The sequence below is a fragment of the Mustela erminea genome, chromosome 5, assembly GCF_009829155.1.
Source record: "Mustela erminea isolate mMusErm1 chromosome 5, mMusErm1.Pri, whole genome shotgun sequence".
NCBI classification, from domain to species: domain Eukaryota; kingdom Metazoa; phylum Chordata; class Mammalia; order Carnivora; family Mustelidae; genus Mustela; species Mustela erminea.
The window spans coordinates 39,846,493-39,868,508 of record NC_045618.1 but is presented as its reverse complement, the minus strand read 5'-3'; the positions used below and the strand labels follow the sequence as shown (position 1 = coordinate 39,868,508).

The following is a 22,016-nucleotide window of genomic DNA, read 5'->3' as shown; positions in this document are numbered from 1 at the left end:
TTATCATCCATAATGTTTTCCTTTATGAAGCCTTAGAGTCATTGTTGACCAAAACTATAATCATGAATTATCTCTAGCTGAGGATGAGCAAGTATTCTAAGGGCAGAAGTTTCTTTTACATTCCTCAAAACACCGAGAGGAGCTTATGGAGGCCACGTATTGCACGGAGCACTGGGTGTAGTGCATAAACAATGAATTCTGTTACGCTGAAAAGAAATTAATAAAAAAATTAAAAAAAAAAAAAAAAGAAGAGCTCCTTCTACCCCTTCCACCTCTCCCTATCCACAAATACACTGTGTCCTTCTATCTGTTCCTTTCTCCACTACCCAAGAGTAACTGTTCTGAAATACGGTCCATCATGTGACATACACAAAGAAAAAAGCTTGATGGATAAGAATTTTTTAAAGAATTTTATTCAACTAATAAAATGATTTTTTATTTCAACCTCTGATATTAAAAGCCCAGGAGATGTTTCACAGGTTTTCTTCCCTGTAAGGGATGGAAAGAAGGCACAATTTAGAAAAGTTCGAAGAGGGGGGGATTATTTTTAGTACAAAATCAGGTGTTGTTTATTTATAGCTAGTTGAAAACACACCCAGTTTATCTTTTCCTCTTTCTATCAACTGGAGATAGGTTTGGTTAAAGTGGCTGGACAAATTCTTGTACAATTCTCTTCAGAACTCCGGGAAAATCCCCTGGTTGATAACAGGACCCTTCCACCTTCACCTTCTCCATTTGCTTCTCTTCTTGGCTCTAACTGCAAACTGTCTTTCCTCTGAGAACCCAGTTTCCTTTGTGACTCTATTTCCAATGACTCATTCTTCTACGTCCCATTTCCTGCCTGCATCGCTGAGACAAGGGAACGTGACCAGCACTCCTGAACCCTCCCTATTTCCTCTACTCTCATTCCTTTGAAGGAGGCCACATTATGTGGCCTCACACTATGCAAAGAAACCCTGTGAAAGGTTTCAGAGCAAAGACTATGCAGCAGATGATGCTGATGCCTTGCCTATGACCCTTTTGCTAACTCTGAATTTCCCCTGAAGGTACAGCTGACAGCTACTGTGCACACTGACATCTCCCTACCTCAAGGCTTATGTTGATCTGCTTTGCTGACTAAGGGCTTTCCCCTTTGCCAAGGGAATTTGCTCTGCTCTGCAGAGCTGGAATGCCAAGGCAGTATTGCTTTCAGGAGAAAAACCTCAACCAACCAATGAGTGAGAGAAATCTATGGCTAAATACCCCAGCTTCCTGGCCCTTGATAGAACAATTCTGAGGCATGTTCTACATAGTTCCAAAGAGGATTCACGGAGGGATTCAGCCCTGGTTGTCCACAATGATCACTCATTCAGTAATGTACACTTTACCGGCTTTTATCCCTTCCCTGTCATGGCTTTCCATGATCTTATCCCTTATATTCCCTGGGATCACCCCACAAGTAAACTAACTGTACCCTAATCCTCATCTCAGTATCTGCATTAGGAGGGATTTCAAACTGACCGAGAATTTCTTATTCATCTCATTGGAACATTTGAAGGGCTTAATAAGATTAATATATGAGCAAAAGAGTAAATTAATGAGGGCTGTAAAGATTCCAGGAGCCAGGTGGGAAGTTGTCCTAGAGTCAGATCTGATGAGCAAGGATGGGACAGCCAGGAGTGAACAGAGTTCCCAAATGGAACCGGTGGGCATAAAGAGGCCGGAGCCAGAGAATGTGCAGAAGTTGGGGCAAAATCTGAAAAGTGAACCCATAAACAAACAAGCTGGATGTCCCAAGATTAGTACGGACCACAGGGGCTTATTTATTTACGAAGAGCAGGTAGGGGTCAAGGGTGGAGGTCAGAGGTGGAGTGATTTCTCTAAGCAATATGGCAGAGAAAGGCATCGTGTGAGACAATAACACACAGCTCTCCTCTTCTCTAAGTGATGCCTGTCCAGCTTAATCTTTTCCCTCAGCTTACAACCTCGGGCTTCATGAACTAGCTTAGGAGCTCACTTACTGTTCTCGGCTCATATATTTTCACTTCCCTCAGGAATCCTGCTCAAGGTTCCGACACAGCCATTGTTTAATACATGGTACCCAGCCATGCCGTGTCATCTCCAGCTTCCACACCTTTGCCCATGCAATTTCTTTGGTGCAGAAAAGCTTCCCTGACTCCGTCATCCTATTTAACTTCCAACTGTCCTTCAGAACTAGGCTCTAATGTTAGCTTTTCCAGAGGACTCGACCAGGTCTCCTCCCCTCTATTTCACAAAGTGAGGGGATTCTCTTTTTGCATACAAATACATGCACACAGAGCCATCGGCACCACCCATCCTAATTGCCTTGGGCTTCTCTGTCTCTCTCTTTTTTTTTTTTTTTTTTTAAGATTTTACTTATTTATTTGACAGAGAGAGATACGGCAAGAGAGGGAACACAAGCAGGACAAGTGGGAGAAGGAGAAGCAGGCTTCCTGCTGAGCAGGGAGCCCAAAGGGCCTCGATCCCAAGACTCTGGGGATCATGACCCGAGCCAAAGGCAGATGCTTAAGGACTGAGCCACTCAGGCACCCCTCTGTCTCCTTTATTAAACTGTAAGCTCTTGGATAGTAGAAGCTACAATTTATTTCTCCTGATAGCCAACTTTTTCTTAGGATCCTGGCCCAAAATTTAGCACATTTAAAGTAGCTATAGCAACATAACTTTTATCCTTCCAATTTACCACATAAAAACAGAGAGAATGACAAGACAGAAAAACCCAAACTCCATGATCAACAATTATTGCAAAAAAAAAAAAAAAAAAAAAAAAAGAGAGAGAGACAAAGCCTCTCCACAACTTCCAAAATACAAAGATGCAAAATACAAAATAAACCACCAATAGCTGCAAAACATGAGCTCTCTTGACTACTTCTGAAGGGGGAGTCATACTAGACTTTTTTTTTAACAACAAAAGAAGTGTCTAAACTTGTTATTGGACTCAACCTTTTAGGTTGATGAGTTGAGATTTTCGATTAGCGTTCTAATGAGCTTCATAAAAAGAAGGCTTTAAAAAAAACACTTCATTTCCACACAAATCAAAACCACAGTGAGATACCACGTCACACCAGTCAGAATGGCTAAAATTAATAAGACAGGAAGCAACAAATGTTGGCAAGGATGTGGAGAAAGGGGAACCTTCTTACAACATATTACTGTCATTTACAACTTTGAAAAATGCCCACTGTTACAAAAAGAACTTGCCAGCACATGTTTTACGTATCTCATATCATACTTCTAAATTATCTTAAAGAATGTAAACCGTTCAGATTTCTAGCCATCACTTTGATTTCTGGTTCCTTCTTTAATTCCTGAAATTGAATGAGTGAGTTTGCGGGGGCACAGAGAGTTAAGAGGATTAGAAGAAACACAATGGTCCTGATAAAAAAAACAAAATGACAACAATACCCATTTCAAATTCCAAATCAAGAAGAGCAAGCCCATGCCAATTTAATGTATGTACATCCAAATTCTTATTTTTGGCCAACACCCATGTTCATACACCTGGCAGGAAATTGCACCTCTGACCCAAGAAGCTTAAGTTTCTAAACTGTTTATATTGGTCTCCCTTGAGTAACCACCCAAATATCATCAACAGAAAGAGAGACAACTAATCAAATTGAGTAGAACCCATGTCAAGGTCCTGAAACACTTAGATTCATAGCACAAATAATGAAACAAATAGATAAACCCTAAAATGGAACCATGTTTGGAGACTAAACCAAAGGCTGACTACCTCTCTCCAACATGAACTGAAAGAGAAGAGGAACTGACTTAGGAACTGACAAAATTAAAGTATCTGCAGAGGAAGGTGACCTGAAAATTATTGATTAGAGTCTGAAGAACTGCCCAGGTGTATTCTGGAGAAAAGAATAGAGTGGGACATGACAACTGTCTTTGAATGTATAAGGGGCTTTGATGTGGAAGACAAAGCAGATGGCTCCAGAGGCAGGACTAGGATCAAGGGGTGGGATTAATAAGGAGGCGTATTTGAGTTCCCTTAGGAATGGAACATTGATTTGTTCATACCATGCCTGTCTTGGGCTCAATGGCAAAGATATATGACTTGACCCACTTAGGAGTCACAGAATGGTCTGTGACCCTTCTTCCTGGTGCGTTTGGAGGCAGCTTGCTCTTGTTACCTTCATCACAACTTCCCCCACTAGGACTACATGTGCCCCAAAGCCCTGTCTCCTTCTGCTGCCACTGCTGTCAATGGAAGCACTTCATTGCCACTACTTCCTTGGGGACTCTGCTTCTCACAAGCTAAAGCAGAATTCTCCTCCCAAGTGATTTCAGCTCTTTTGAACAAATTCAGTCTGCTAAGCCTTTGAATGACCTGAGGGCTGACTGCTGATTTCTACAAAAGGAAAGTCAAAGGTTGGCCTTTGCTTAATCTAGTCCTATTATCAACTCTAATTAGCAAAAATCCTCTACAGTATCTAATATTTGAAGGCCACCCTCTTTAAATGTCTAGTGCAGATTTATTTTTATAATATTTACATCTCGTTGACCATCAAGGATCCAACCACTATCTTACCAGGAGTTCATGTTACTTGTCTTTGAGTTCTTTGTGCCCAATACATAACCAGGCTCTTAGGCCTATAAATACTGAGTGAATGAATGGAGTCTACAGGCCAATCTGAGGTGCTAATGGGAAAAGAAGAAATGAAAGGTAATGTGGGTACTCACTTTCCACTGTTTCTTATTGTTTCATGGTCCTGTTTTTGTAAAAATTCCACTCACCCTTAAGAGATGCAGGGTTTTTTTTTTGTTCGTTTGTTTTTAATGAGAGGGAACTTCTAATTTTTTTTTTCAAACAAGTAAGTGACTAGACTGAAAAGGACACTTTGATGGAAATCCATAAAATACTCAGTGGTGAGGACAGGTGGTGAATGCATATGCCATAGTTCATATGCTCAAAGAACATACAGTCTAGCTTTTGTTTAGAGGAAGCACCTGGAGGGAGTAGGTGGCAGCACATTTATTCATTAACCTTCCAAACAGAGGCCCTGGCATGCTTAATTCTTGGCTGCCATAGCAAAGCTTTCTTCTGAAATGCACTGGGCACCAGCTCTCTTCCTAAACCTTCCCTAGGGTGCTATATATTTAGAATGATAAAGAGAAAAGATGAAAATTTAAAATTCTTTATTTTTCCTTTATATCTGTCCAAGGATAAGTTTGGACAAATATAGCCATCTTTAAGGATATGTTAATAGAAAACAAAATAAAATCACCAGGCATATGAAAAGATTGTGCTCTTTTTAAAAAAATGCTTTATGTAATAGGAGCAAATGTCTCATAAAAAAAATTAGCTAATTTTTTATGAGACTTTTTAAAAAAAAATTTATTTATTTTTTAAAAAAATAACATAATTTTTTAAAAAATTAGCTAATTTTAAAAAATTTAAAAAATTAGCTTCTTATCTAAAATAAGAAGATAACTTTGGATAATTTCTAATTCACGATTTCAAGATGACATAAGAGTAAAAGAAGGAATTTCTGAGATCAAGAAATAAATGCATGGAGATGAAAACTTAAAAACCACAGTGAAGACTTCCAGGTGAATCCGGTGGACTAAAATAAGATCACTCATTTTTCCTCCCGCAATTCCTTAGGAAATTAACTAAAAATGAAGGGTCAAAGGTTCATGAAAGCAACCAATCAGGGAAGGAGTACAACACTCAGCAAATATTACTGAAGAAAACATAAAGAGGCAGTCCAGTGTGGCTCTAGCCCGGCCCCTACCTCTTGGAGGCCTAGTGAAGGGAGAAAGTGAGTAAATTCAATCCTAAGGATCTTCACAAATAGTCTCCACAATTTGTAAGGAGGGTACTGTAGCAAAAAGTCAGGAGCCTTCCTAAAAGTGAACCAAAAGCCACGACGGCTGGTGTTCTACCCAGTCACCATAGAGCCCTAGCGAATGTTGTGGGCACTGCAGGATTTGCCATCATCCAGGGCATTGAGCAGGGTTTGGGGGAGTCAGCTGGCATCCACAGAAGTGGTGCTCCTCCCCAAACCCCCCCCCCACCAGGAGGATGGGCCCTGGTGGATGGTGTGTGTGCTCACTTCCCCTAACTACTATAGCAAATTACCACAAACTTCATGGCTTGAAACAAATTTATTATATTACAGTTATGGAGCTCAGGAGTTTTGAACTATTCGGAGTGAACAAAAGAAACAAACAAGCCAAAAAAAAAAGGGGGTGGGGGGAAGCAATTAGAAGGAAACAAAGGAGATAATCAATATAAAGATAATTGCTATCTCGATTAGAAAACCCCCAAAATAAGATGGAGATAAAAGAGTTCTGAGAACATTTTAAATGTCTCTAAAATAAATGAAAAATTGAATCTTTAGATTGAAAAGGCAAACCGTACACACAAATAAAAATAATGCAGAATGACAAATAAGGGCATTTCTAGTTGATTCTAGTTGATTCAAGCAAACAGGCAGAAAAGGAGACCTATATTTATATACCCAACACACTTATCCAGTTAGTTGTTTATATAAGGCTTAAGAACTGATACTGTGAAGTCTAAAATATCACATAGTTGTTGAGGCTTCTGGGGACATCCATGTGGGGAAAGGAGACTTCAGGGGTTGAAGTCACATGGTTTTTACCTTTGACAGTTTGAGGGAATTTGTAGGTTGGCAAGTTTTTGTAACTATGTAGTTATTTATACCTGGAGGGAGACAGCATGGCCTTATTGAGTGCATGTAGTATATGAATCTTCCTATGACCTAGGTAGGTATGACTTTGGCCTACACAGATTCATTTCAGCTTCAGCCCGGCTGGAACAAGGATTAGGTTATTGGGAACTATGTCATAGAGCTTCAGGAAAATTTCACCTCAAAATAGGCAGAGCTTCACCGTACAGGTGTTTTAGGCATTGGTTTATAGAACAATGTTCATTGCTTTTATTTGGTTTATCAGCAAAGCTAGCAACCATGACTTTAGACTGTAAAGATAGTTCTACTTGGGCTACAAAGCACTAACGTGTGAGTTTCTTGCATGCCCATTTAGGAAGAACCAGATAAGCCCCTTTGTGTTTGAACTGTTGCTAGGCATAAGAGAAGTAGTGGTGAATGAATAAGGCTTTTAGAATTACGTAGTTTGTTCAGAGGTTCAAGTTCTCTCAAGTTGGCCCTGGTTTTGTTTGATTTGTCAGCTGTGACCATGGTCTGAGATCTGGTTTCTTCTATAAAATTGTCTATCATTAAATTATATTCATGAACAAATCAAAAAGAATAGCAGTTTTTATTATAAAGAGACTATGGTATCCTTCTTGGGTTCCAGAAGAGAAATTTCTTAATGAAATTATTACAAACATAAAAATGAAGGAGAAAATAGAAAAGGTCTATATCTAGAATATTGTCTTGGGAATAAACTATGCTTAGTCAATGAAGAAGGTATCGCTTGAAAGGACTAGATGTTAATGCAGGTTTTATGGGGGTGTGAAGATACATAATTTGGGTGCCTTCTTTAAGAAAGAGACTATAACATTTTAAACGCAAAATTAATAACTCAAAGTTCTTAACTTTAAATGGAATCTAACTTATCAGTCTTTTCTTTTGTGGTTTTTTTTATACCCTGTTTTTTAAAAAGAAATCTTTCCCATATCCTAAGGTCATGAAGATACTCTTCTATTTAATCTTCTTAGAGAATTCTAATTTTGCCTTTTATATTAGATTTTTAATCATCTAGTAATGATTTTTCTGTATGGTGTCAGGTAGAAATCTAACTTCATTTTCCTCATCTGGATAGATAACTGTTTCAGTCCCATTTGTTTAAAAAGTCTTTCTTTTTCCCCACTGCCCTGTGTGCCCTCTGTCAGTACTCACAAAGATCTGTTTCTGGGCTCTATATTCATTCCAGTGTTCTATTTCTTTATCCCTGAACAACTGTCACACTAACTTAATTATTTTAGCTTTATTATAAATCTTGATGCATGGTAGAGCAAGTTCTCCCAAGTAGTTCATTTTTAAGAGTATCTTTGATCTCCTGGGTATTTTGTATTTCCTCATACCTTTTAGACCCAGTCTATTAAGTTCCATAAAAATTGCTATTGGGATTTTCATTGGTATTGCATTGAGTATGTTAATCATGTGGGCTAAATTGTCGTATTTACAATATTCAGTCTTCTAAACCATGAATATTAAATATCTCTCGTTTATATAAGGGTGATGCCATATTAGATAAAAAACAGTTTCTCTTTGGTATTTGCCAGATGATTTTTGATTTTGGGGGGGAGGGGCGGGCAACTGTTGATTATCTTTCAACAATTCTGGGAAAATTCTCAATCTCATGGCTCTTCAAATACTGACTCTTCCCAATTCTCATATTCCTCTCTGAAACTCCAATCATACATTAATTATTCCTTCACAATCTAGCCTCTGTGGATCTTTACCTCCTTCATATTTTCCATCCTTTTATCTCCTTGAACTATACTCAGGAAATGTTCTTTGTCACTATATTCAAGTTCATTAGCTCTCTCTTGAACTCTAATCTTTTCTGTAATATCAAATTTAAAATGTTTACTTTTGATCATATTTTTATTTTCTAGCATTCCTATTTGGCTCTTTTTTTTTCCCCTCAAGTCTTCTTGGTTGTTTTTATAGTCTCCTGTATATTTTCAAATCTTCTTTCTACCTCCTAAAGTGTGTTAAACATGTTTTCAATACATATTAAAAATGAATTTTGTATTTGTTGCTAACTCAATATCTGAAGTCTTTATGGTTTTAATTATGTTATGTATCATTTCTGCTGGCTTTTTCTGATAACTTATTCTCTTGTGTCCTATGATTTTAACTATGACTTCGCAAGTGGGAATTCTTTGAGACCGATGCTAAACTTTTGTTTCTTCAGGAAGGATTTGTGCTTACTTATGCAGATTGCTGGGAGGATGATCTTTACAGGCTCAGCTTATTTTTTACTTCACAGTGATATTTATATTTATATTTTTGAAACAATCTCCAATATACAGAAAGTTGCAAGAATTATACAAAAAACTGCATCCCTGAACTCTTTGTAGTAAGTTGCCAAGTGATGCTCCATCACTTCCATTTACCCTAGTGTTGCCTACACACAAGGACATTGTTCCACGTAGACATGATACAACTATCAAAATCAGGAGGTTAACATTGATAGATTACTATTACCTAATCATCAGACCCCATTCATGTCTCAGCAATTGTCCCAATATTTATAACAGAAAAAGCCAGTCTAGAATCATGTGTCACATCTAGTTATCACACTAATTCTTCAGTCTCCTCTAATTAGGAAGGGTTCCTCAGTTTTTCTGGACTGTCTTGATCTTGACACTTTTAATCATGACAGACCGATTTACCTTATAGAATGTCCCATAACTTGGATTTGTATGATTCTTCCTTAGGATTAAACTGAGCAAGAACACAATAAACGAGGCAAGATTTTGAGACCGAGAGTAGAAAATAAGCTCAAGAATTAAAGTAAAAGCTAAGCCCCAGCCCAAAAGAATGGTTTTCTTTAGAAATAACTAATATTAATGAGATGATTTTTAAAAATTAAATGATGACGGTGAGTAGGGGGAAGTTGAAGCAGTCATGTCCTATGGCTCACCCTGTATGGTCAAATATCTTAAAAGGCAAGTCTACTTCCACTTCCTCTTCACCCACCCACTTCAACTCCCACATTTCAAGAAGTAATTCCCCTTTAAAGGTCACCAGTGAACTTTGAATCATCAAATTCTAAGGTCACCAATGAACATTTAATCATCAAATTCTATAGCCTTACTCAGTATTCATTCTCCTTGACCTTCCTGTAGAAAGTGGCACAATGGACCACTCCCTTCATTCTTTTTTTTTTCTTAAACAGCTAGACTGAGCTCTAACTCACATACCATATAATTCATTCAAATAAAGTATACAATCCAATGACTCTTAGTGTGTTCACAGAGTTGTGCATGGATCGTCAGAATCCATTTAGAACACTTCATTACCCCAAAAGAAACGCCACTCTCTAGTTGTCAACCTCCAGTCCCTCCACCTGCCTCCAAGGCCTAGGCAACCATTATCTGCTTTCTGCCTCTATGGATTTGTCTATTTCAGACAGTTTATGTAAATAAAACCTCATATGTAGTCCTTTGTGACTGGCTTCTTTCACTTAGCATGTTTTCAAGTTTCATTCATATTCTAATGGGTAATAGCCCTTCATTCCTTTTTACGGTTGAGCAATATGCCATCGTACAGATATACCACGTATGTTTATTCATTCATTAGTTGATGAACATTTAAGTTGTTTTCATTTTTGGCTATTGTGACTAATGGGGCTTCTCTTCATCTGAAAACTTTTCCTTCTTTTGGCTTTGACATCACTGTATGTCATAGTACTTTAATGGTTTTTCTGTTACCTTCTGAAGAAGGAAGGAAGGAAAGAAGGGAGAGGGAGAGAGAAATAAAGAAAGGTATGGATTTGTTTTTCTGTCTCAATCTCTGCTTGTCTCTCTATCTCTCTCTCTTTTTTTAAAGATTTATTTATTTTTAGAGAGAGAGAGAGAGCATGAGTAGGGGGCAGGGCAGAGGGAGAGGGAGAGGAAGGAAGAGAGGAGCAGACTTCCCACTAAGCACACTGAGCCTGATGAGGGGTTCTATCTCATGACCCATGAGATCATGATCTGAGCCAAAATCAAGACCTGGACACTTAACAGACTGAGCCACCCAGGTGCCCCTCTGCTTATCTTTTTAATTGGAGGCAAACCATATTCAGTGATTTCAAGCCTGGATCTTTATTTTATTTTTACTTTTTTTTTTTTTAAAGATTTTATTTATTTATTTGACAGAGAGAAATCACAAGTAGTCAGAGAGGCAGGCAGAGAGAGAGAGGGGGAAGCAGGCTCCCTGCTGAGCAGAGAGCCCGATGCGGGACTCGATCCCAGGACCCTGAGATCATGACCTGAGCCGAAGGCAGCGGCTTAACCCACTGAGCCACCCAGGCGCCCCTTATTTTTACTTTTTAAAAAGATTTTATTTATTTATTTGTCAGGGAGAGAGACAGCACAAGTAAGGGAGCAGTGGGCAGAGAGAGAAGCAGGCTCCCTGCTGAGCAAGGAGCCCCATGCAGGACTCGATCCCAGGACACTCAGATCATGACCTGAGACAAAGGCAGATGCTGAACCAACTGAGCCAACCAGGCATCCCCAAGCCTGGATTATTAGATCTTTTTTCATATGTTCCATTCCTACCAAAGCTACCATTTTCCATCTTTCAAAGACCAAACAAAACCTTCCAAATCTTCACAGCTCATCTCAAATGCCACCAAAAACTTTCGCATAACCTTTCTAAATTTATACATGCTTTGTTTTTGTCACTCTTACAACATATACTTTACATTATAAATATGTATGTACTCACTGTCTTCCCTACCAAACTTAGTCTTTGAGGGCAGAAACTATCTCTTATCTTGTAGCACCTTGCTACACTTTACTACACCTTTGAGTAACTTGACTTACTCAAAGTAGGGCTGTATAAATATATATCTGTGAACCTACTCGAGGGAAATCATGTGAATGACTCAATGTTTCAAAAGAATATCTAGACAATTGCGGTAGAGCTATTTTGGGATTCTAAATTATTGAGAATCCAAAACTTCAGTTATTTTTAATTTGGGGTATGACCATAAAGAAGATAATTATTGTCTTCTGACTAATTCCGATCATATATTTTTAAAGGTTTTATTTATTTACTTGGGAGAAATAGAGAAAGCATGAGTCAGGGAAGGAGCAGAGGGAGAGCGACAAGCAGACTCTACACTGAGTGTGGAACCCATTACAAGGTTTGATCCCAGGATCATGAAATTATGACCTAAGCGGAAATCAAGAGTTGGATGCTCAAAAGATGGAGCCATGCAGCCACCCCTTTCTATCATATTTAATTTGAGACAATGACTCTTCTTTTTAAATATATTGTGACTCAATACTACCTCTAACTAAATACCTATGTATAGGTGGTAAATAGAGAGTGACTAACAAAAGTAATTGGTTCACTAGAGTTAGGGGCATCATAGTTCCCAAAACTGTACTAGATCATAGCCTTTTATAAAAAACAAAAACAATGGGTTAAGCCTCTGCCTTCAGCTCAGGTCATGATTTCAGGGTCCTGGGATCGAGCCCTGTGTCAGGCTCTCTGCTCAACAGGGAACCTGCTTCCCCCTCTCTCTCTCTGCCAGCCTCTCTGCCTACTTGTGATCTCTCTGTCAAATAAATAAATAAAATCTTAAAAAAAATAAACAACAACAAAACAATACAGCCATATTCAATGGCAATGTAAGCTAAAGGAGTTCTGTGGTCCAGTGAATGGAACTACCATGATGATCACTATATGCCTGGGTTTGTGGCAGAGGAAGACCTTTGAGATTGATAGTAAAATAGTGAAAAGACATCATTAGCCATTCTCAAAAGACTGCTAACTCTGCACCCTTTATGAAGCATTCTTGTCTATAAAATTTGGACATGAACATAATCAAGCCTCTAGAGCCAACCACCAGTTTACAGGAAATGCAGGAGAGAGGGGAACCAGTTAAATAACACCAATAGTGGGTAATGGGTACATTGGGGTTTGTTAGCATTCTCCTTTACCTTCTGTGTAGATTCGAAAATTTCCATAATAAAAAGATTTTTTAAAAAATTCCTAATATGAGGGGCGCCTGGGTGGCTCAGTGGGTAAGGGCCTCTGCCTTCGGCTCAGGTCATGATACTAGCGTCTGGGATCGAATCCTGCATTGGGCTCTCTGCTCGGCAGGGAGCCTGCTTCTCCCTCTCTCTCTCTTCCTTGCCTCCCTGCCTACTTGTGATCTCTGTCTGTCAAATAAATAAATAAAATCTTAAAAAAAAAAAAAAAAAAAAAGAATGCCCATCCAGAGGCAGAGGGAGAACCAGACTCCCTACTGAGCAGGGAGCCTGACCTCGAACAGAGCTTGATCCAGGACGCTGGGATCATCCCTGGAGCCCAAGGCAGACATTTAGCTGACTGAGCCACCCAAGCATCCCTAAGGGTATAAAATCTTAAAAAGAAGGTGAGGAAGTGTTAAGTATTCCTGATCAAACTGGCAGGCTACTTTGGGAGGAGAAAAAGAAGGAGTGACAGCAATGCATTCTGGGAAAACAGGAAATCAGACAAGATAGTTTTGAAGATCGCTGATACTGAACTGCACTGACTCCACTCCCCGTTGCCCTGGTTGCACCTCCCTCTCCTTATGTCAATGACTTTTTTTTTTTTTTTTTTTTTTTTTTGAGAAAAACCACTTGCAAATGAGCAACAGGATGATTAGAGCTATTTGATTACACCCATCCCCACGGGAGCAGGTCCCTTCACGTCAACCTCCGGTGCCTCCAGGGCTGACTGATCTAAGAGATGTGAACCTAGTTTTCTTGCCCTGCCAGCTTAGCTTAGCTTAGCTTGCTCCCTCCACCCTCCCTCTCTCCTCTCTGCTCCGGTCTTCTACTGACTGCTTCCTTGAAAAAGCCGTTACAGCTATTTTCAAGTTCAACGGTCAAAAATTTTCAGAGTAAACCCAGGGAAAATACTCTGATCAATCTTGGCATTTTCCAACAGATCCACTTTCTGGGTTCCACCGTCAGTATAGCAGCACCTGGCAGGTCAATGACAAGTCACAGAGGGGGCTCTTGGGGTGGCTTTATTTCTCACATACCTTCCCAGAAATCCAGCTGAATGCCCAAGAGGATTTTACAAGCTATCATACTTCAACCAGCAGTCTATGCAGGTCTCCAACGGCCAGGAACAACATCCCTGGGAAATTCTGGGGATTTACATAATACTAGTGAGAGACCACAGCTCCTATCTAGGGCTGGTGAAAATGACCACATATTAGAGGGCATTGCAGCCCGGAGCTGTACATCCAACCAACCATTTGGGTATGAACTGTCGATTTGTTGCTGTGTGGATAAAAACAAATTAAGTGATCATAACTAACACAAGCAGTTGCCTTTGATGACAGCCATTGTAAAGATATGGCCTCAGTTCATCATACTTTCTGGTACACAGTGAAAAGCAATCTGAGGGGCGCCTGGGTAGTTCAGTAGTTAAGCGTCTGCCTCTGGCTCAGGTCATGATCCCAGGGTCTTGGGCTCGAGCCCCACATTGGACTCCCTGCTCCACAGAAAGCCTGCTTCTCCCTCTTACACTCCTCCTGCTTGTGTTCCCTCTCTCACTGTGTCTCTGTCAAATAAATAAAAATCTTTTAAAGAGAGAAAAGAAAAGAATTCTGAATTTGGAAGCTAAAATACCTAGCATCAGGGCTCTGCTTTATTACTGAGAGCCATTTAACCTTGAGCATGTAGCTTAACTTAGAATCAGGAAAGCTGGGGTGCCCAGGTGGCTCAGTGGGTTAAAGCCTCTGCCTTTGGCTCAGGTCATGATCCCAGGGTCCTGGGATCGAGCCCTGCCTGCTTCTCCCTCTCCCTTTCCCACTGCTGTGCTCTCTCTCTCGCAAATAAATAAATAGAACTAGAGCGTATCATGCTTAGCGAAATAAGTCAAGCAGAGAAAGACAACTATCACATGATCTCCCTGATATGAGGAAGTGGTGATGCAACATGGGGGCAGGAGAAGAATAAATAAAATCTTAAAAAAAAAAAAAGAATCAGGAAAGTTTCCCTAACTATAAAATAGATAGAAAATAATACTTTGCATTAGCTTAATGCAAGGATTGAGTAAGGTTGTGAATATGAATGATCCCAGCAGAAAGAAATTTCTCAATAGGGGAATTCTGAAAAATTTGAAACAAAAATGTTAACAAAATGAATAAAATTGCATGACAGCTCACTTAAGATATTATTGCCAACTACCTCTAGGTAAATTTAGAGATGAGTCTAAAATTTAGCAGGAAGAATGAGGCATAAATTAAGTGCAAGAAAAATTTTAGTTCCTTTTATTTTTGGCCTGTATTGTTTTTCTAAATATCTCTTAGATTTCACATTCTACAATATATATTTGACAACTGACAATGGTTAAAGAGTATTTCTTTGAGTGGCGAATGATATTATACAGTGAACACTGTATGGCCAACACCGTATATATTTAAAAACACATCATTACTCCTTCGGTATTTACAGTCATCTTTGGTGTCAAAATAGTACTCAGTAGTATAAATCATTTATCATAAGTCATAAATCATGCAAGTCTCAGGATTATCTTTATTTCACTCATCTAAATTGAAAAAGCCAGGCACTACTTCCCCAACAGTTGAGATCCTCTTTCCCCTAAACATGTCCTCCCATGCCCCCTACAGACCTCTAGGACTAAGCTTTCCTCTGAACCCAGATGCCCTTGAGCTAGAGGCAGCAGAAACCCAAGATTATAAGACTGGCAGCATGATCTTCATACCCGGAGAGAAGGCAAGAAGACATCAGCTAGGAGGAGTGGGCTGTTGGCCACTAGACATCATTAGGAAGGAATGGGGACACCAGGAAAATAGACTCTAAATTTCTAGGATCTGGATATAAGAAAGGAGAGAAAAAGACCGGGATCAAGGAGAGAGCTCAAGCATTTTGCTGTCCTTACTGACTGTGGCCATTTGGGTACAGAAAAGTAAGACGGTTCCTAAACCAAACTAAAATTAGAAACATTTGCCTAAAAAATCAAAAATGCTTTCCTGCCCTACCATTCTTTCTGGTCTGGATAACTGTAATAGCCTCCTAACTGTTTTTCCAGCCTCTAAACCACCCCTTCCCCACCATCCTATTTCCATATCGCACCAGGGCTATCTTTCTAAAATTTGCAGTTCTTATGTCACCTCCTTGATGAAAACACCTTCCCTGGCTTAAAAACCAAGTGGATTAAAATGATAATAATCATCTTATTGTCTCTTGGGTCACTATGGGTAGAAATTCAGGCAGAATATAGTATGGATGGTTTGTTACTGCTTGCGATGTCTGGGGGGGGGGCCCTGCCAGAAGACTCAGTGCCCAGAGTCAACTGGAAAGTCCTGTTCATCTCACATCTGGGGACCGGCTAGGGCCAGGGGCCAGAATACCCACACTTGGCTCCTCCATTAGACCTGACCTTCCTCAAAAACTTGCTGACTTCCAAAGACAAGGGTCTAGAAAGAGAAGGAGAGAGGCAGGAGGAGAGGAAGGAAGGAGGGAAGGAAGGCGGATGGGGAAAGCCATAGGGTCTTCTATGAACTAGCCTTACAAGCAGTCTTGGAAGCCAGGCAGCTTCACTCCTGCCACATCCTATTGGTCAGGGAGGTTATAAAGGTAGCTCAGGTACGAGGAGACGGAACTAAGACCTCGCCTCTGGATGGAGGATTGTAGATCCTGTGGGATGGTACACATACTGATGAAGTCATTTTGAGAAACGGTATCACTTGAAAAATACACTGTGCCACATGGTAGACCCTCACCTCCCACCTACCCCTTCAGCAACCCTTCCTTCTACTCCTTGCCACTCACTCTACCCTTTTCATACTGACCTTCTGTTTTGCTTAGTTTTTTTTTTCTTTGAACATGGCAAACTTTTCCATGCCTCTGTACCCTTGTTTATGCTATTTCTTATATTTGAAATGTCCTTTCTTCTCCATGTTAACCCCCTAGGAGAAACCTTCCCACAGTTCAAGTCCAAATCCAACAGTAGCATCTCTGTAAAGCCTCCTTGTCTTAGCCCAGAGAAGGTTAAATATTCTGTTCCCTAGGATCCTATGTATGTTAAACTTACCTATGTATGTTAAACATATCTCTGTCTTACAGTATTTTCTGGTTGACTTTTCATTCTCACCAGACTGTGAGCAAGTCAAAGAAAAAGACCAAGCCCTGTTATTTATTATTACTATTACTATTATTATTATTATTTGCATATTTCCCTGTTCTCTTCTGGTTGCCAAATATTCAACGCAGTGCTTACTTAAAACAAGGTCCCCCACTAATTAAATGTGAGTTTCATGGCTGAAGAAAATTTTTAAGGCAACCTTTGAAAAATTATCATTTCAAGGGCAAGGTGGCTTCCTTGACCTTCTAGTGCAATTATTTTTTTTTTCTATTTCTACTGCTGCCTGAAATAATTTACTCTTTTAAGCCTTAGAGAGATAAAGAGAGAAAAAGCTGGATAGTACAAGAGCCTGGTGAAAGCAAAACACCACCTCAGTTAAAGTAGGGCGAGCGACAACAAAACCATTTCTAGGTATCTTGAGAAGAGAAGGTTGAGAGCAAGGACTCACTGAGGCAGTGAAGAGGTGAGGACACTAACAAGTCGGGAAAGAGAGCAAGAAGGGAAGGCTATACACACCGGCAACAAATTCTGCTGCAGTCACAATTTTGCCTTCAGTCAGATCTTGTTCACTTTCAGCTGCTTCTGAATAACTAGAAGCTGGGGGCAAAAGTGTCTTGTGTTTGGCCTAATCCCAGCACCTCCGTGGGAAAGCAGCCTAGAAGTTTCCTCTGTCTCTTGCTCTTCTACTACCATCTCCAGCCACTGCTGCCCAAAAGTTCCTGTTGTTGTGGCTCCACAAGGCTGATGGGAGTGGGAGAAAGGCCCCTACCTGCCAGGATCACACACCCCCAGGAATCCCAAGATGAACCTTAGATAAGGTTCTGGCATAGACACATTGGTGACATGATCATAAGGTCTGCAGTCTCATTCACAACTTCCTACTTTTGGGTCCCTCCATTCTTGAATATGGCCTATCCTCATCTGTTGTAAAAGGTGGTGGGCTCTCTCACTGTTTCCCCAAACCACTTGAAGATAAGAATGTTCTGGGAGAGCTCCAGTTGTTAAACACACACACTTCTGGGCCCTTCCTTGATCCAGTGGGTCTGGAAGGACCCTGGGAGTCTATTATATTCATGAGTGATGAGGGGAGTGAAGGAAGGCTCAGACTAGATGACCTTAAGTTCTCTTGTTGGGTTTGAATGAATGGTCTACTTCTCTCACACCTGGTTATACAATTAAACCTCCAAAGTCATAGCTTTGACAGCTTAGGCCACATCAAGGAGTTTGGACTTCATCCTGTAGGCACTGGGAAACACTATGGAGAAGAGTAGCATGACTGTCATTGAGATGTTGAAAGTCCCCTCCATCAACTGCGTGAAGGGTGGTACAAAACCAGAAGAAGTAAGGACAAATTATTATAATAGCCCAGGCATTCTCTTCTCCTATCAGGGGCTCAGAGCATTCCTGCTTCCCACATCCCACAGGAACTGACCTGGTATCACTTAACTTTAACTGAAATTCATTCTTGTCAGTGTAGACTTTTGCAGAGCTACCCCTGCTATTCAAGAGATGGGGAGGAGCCGGACCAATGCAGTAGCATAGAGGTGGAGAGAAAGGACAGGACAAAGAGAATGGTAGTGAGCTAGAAGGTACAGAAGTTGGTGAGGGGAGGGTTAACACAGACACCAGCCTATACCTTACAAGGTACTGCAGCCAGTGAGGTGGGAGTGACTCTTACCACCCTCTTAACAACACTTCCAGGCATCTCACAACCCTTTCCTTTTCATCACCTTGCCTCCCCCTCCTGGGACCCTAGGAATTTCCTTCATATCTGGGAATCCTTTGATTCATGCATAGACCTTCTGAAACTTTTTCTGCTTTCACCTGGCTATTTACAGTGTTGAATGGCAATAACTTACACATCATACTTCTCTAGAATTTGCTACCATCTATCTAACCCAGGTAATATCCTCATGTAAAGAGGTTTGTGTGTGTGTGTGTGTGTGTGTGTGTGTGTGTGTGTGTGTGAGAGAGAGAGAGAGAGAGAGAGATAGAAAGAAAGAAAGAAAGAAAGAAATACTTTAGCTCCCTGTTCTACTAAATTGATTGCTTAGTTTATTGTCTAGGCTCTATCCTTACCATTGGTCTAGAGGTATGTTACACTTTTCCAAAATTTGCTCCAGTCTTCCCGCCACCCTATCTGCACCATCTTGCCTCTGTGCCTTACCATGTAGGTACAGCTCAGATGCCATCTTCTGGTTCCCGTGGAGACATAACAACTTTCTCTTCTGATCTCTGTAGCACTGCACACCTGTTAGAGCACCACTACGCTCCCTGCTGGCTTGAACACAGAGCTTTCACCTGAGGCAACGGTTATGTATCTTTATAGCCCTGAGTGCTGTAGTTATTTTTGTTGGAATATGAAGATGTAATGTAATAATCATATTTCACAGATACCATAACTTGTTTAGCCCAACCATATCCTAATTCCCTATTCCACAGTTTTGGGAATTGTTTTGTAACTTAGAAAATTGACATTGTTTTCCTTTGCAGTTTAAAAAAAAAAGGCTGATCTGCTAATACAAACTTTGACACTTTCTCATGAGGATATGTTCACACTAGTATAAACATTTCTACTGGGGGAAGCAGGAGACCTTTCAATGGCTAAAGCATAGTGAGTAAGGGAATATTCAGGAACAGAATTTAGGTTTCCTGAATCCTGATCCAGTGCCCTTTCCATACTGAAATAAGGTAAACAAACAAAAATTATCATGAAAATAAATACCAAAATCAAAACTTTTGCACAGCAAAGGAAACCATCAATGAAACAGCAATGCAGCCTAACAAATGGGAGAAGATATTTGCAAATGATATATCCCAGAGGGGTTACTATCCAGAATACATGAAAAATTTATAAAACTCAACACCAACCCCCCCCCAAATAATCTGATTTTGAAATGGGCAGAGGACTTGAATAGTCAATTTTCCAAAGAAGACATTCAGATGGCCAACAGACAAATGTAAAGATGCTCAATATCACCAATCATCAAGGAAATGTAACAAAAACCACAGTGAAATATCCCTGCATACCTGCCAGAATGATTAATATCAAAAAGACAAGAAATAACAAATGTTGACAAGGACATGGAGAATAGAGAACCCTTGGGCACTGTTGGTGGGAATGTAAATTGGTGCAGCTACTATGGAAAGCAGGATAGAGGTTCCTCAAAAAATTAAAAATAGAAATACCATATGATCCAGTAATTCCACTACTGGGTATTTATGTAGAGAAAATTCTAAAAGATATATGCATTCCTCTGTTTATTGCAGTAATTATAATAGCCAAGATATGGAAACAACCCAAATGCCTATCAATAGATAAATAGGTAAATAAAATAAAATAGGTAAAGAATACGTAGTATGTATATGCAATGCAATATTACTCAGCCATAAAAAAGAATCAGCTCTTGCCATTTGTGATAACATGGATGGATCTAGAAAGCATATAAAGCTAAGCGAAATAAATCAGACAGAGAAAGACAAATATCATATAATTTCACTTACATGTGGAATCTAAAAAACAAGAATAACCAAACAACAACAGCAACAAACCAGCAGACTCAAATAAAAAGAACAAACCGGTGGTTGCTGGAGGGGAATTTGGGGGCGGGGAGAGGTGAAATAGGTGATGGTGATCAAGAGGTAAAAACTTCCAGTTATACAATAAATAAGTAATGGAGATGAGAAGTACAGCATGGGGAATATAGAAAAAAAAATTATCATGAGATAGAGAAAACCTCAGTAAAGGTGATTCAACCTGTTGCATGAAAACCACTTATAACTAAAAAGGCAATTAACATATTCAGTTCAAATTCAGACAATGCTTCTGGAAATACTTTACATGCCTTTTCAGAGAAAAGTTTAAAAATATGCAAGGGAAGTATCACAGGATAGTCAACAAAAGAAAACAGTTGCCAATTAGCGGAAGATCTCTGAGCAGTCATAAGGAATCAGAACACAAAGAAACATCAATCTCTTAAGCCCCTGGAGAAAAGCAGCTCTTTATAATGTGGGCCAACCCCTAACTTGTGTGGGGTCCAGAAAAGGGGACAAGTGGAGACCCAAATACCATACATTTAAATATTTTATAATTTTTAACTAAGCTTAGAAATTGTTAAATATATGATTCTTTTCTGCTTTAACAAGTAGAACTTAATGACAGCAAAATTTTTAAATATGTAAAGCTATAAATTTTATTTGACTGAAAGCAAAATATCAAGGCTCCTGAATTTCATTATCAGAAACTCTCTAGATCCATCCATGTGTTATTACAAATGGCAAGATCTCATTCTTTTTATGGCTGAGTAATATTCCATTATATACACACCACATATTATTCATCCCTTCATCTATTAATAGTCAGTTGTGTTGTTTCCATCTCTTGACTATTATAATTAATTCTGCAGTAAACATAGACATATTGTATCTGTATTAGTGTTCTGTTGACATGCCAGCAACGTGTGGGTAACTAATGAAATAGAGACCAGCGTGGTTTGTAATTATATATATATTCCACAGAACACAAAATGCAACTTTTGCCCTTTGTTTCGTCAAAATCACTGTATTGTTTTAATAAAGATTTTCACATAATTTGATAATATTGATAGCAATGATTTAAAGTTTCTTTTAAGAAGGAATTATATTTGAAGTGTAAAAATTTGACTGTATTTCATCAGAAATGTGAGTTAAATAAAAATGGAAAGTATTAAAATATTTCTCATAGATACTTTCAAAGTTATTTTTCTAAACTAATTAAAATTTTCTACTGAAAAATCAAAATAGAAATTAAAATTTAATTAATGAGTATCAAATTTAAATAAAATTACCCAGTTTTTAAAAATATAATTACATGTCATAAAATACTTTTATAAAAATAAAACTGTTAGACTCAACTTAATAATGGTCAGATATGAAAAACCCACAGCTAACATCATACTCAAAGGGGAAAAACTGAGAGCTTTTCCTCTAAGGTCAGGAACAAGACAAGGATGTCTACCCTCAGCACTTTTATTCAACCTAGTACTGAAAGTCCTAGCCACAGCAATCAGACAACAAAAATAAATAACCAACTTTGTAAGGAAGAAATACTTTCTGATACTATATGTGCAAAACCCTAAAGACTCCACCAAAAACTCCTAGAACTGATAATGAATTCAGTGTCACAGAAAACAAATATCAATATGCAGAAGTGTGTTGCATTTCTATACACTAATGAGGAAGCAGTAGAAAGAGAAATTAAGC

General features: G+C 39.2%; 1 long non-coding RNA gene across 1 annotated transcript; it reads right to left on the bottom strand.

Annotated features, from left to right (window-relative positions):
• Positions 1-414: 414 nt before the first annotated feature.
• LOC116589913 lies at positions 415-841 on the bottom strand. The gene is made up of 2 exons (XR_004285443.1): positions 596-841; positions 415-489 (listed from the first exon to the last, which is right to left on the bottom strand). It is a non-coding gene; the product is annotated as an uncharacterized LOC116589913 (long non-coding RNA).
• Between the last annotated feature and the right edge of the window lie 21,175 nt (positions 842-22,016).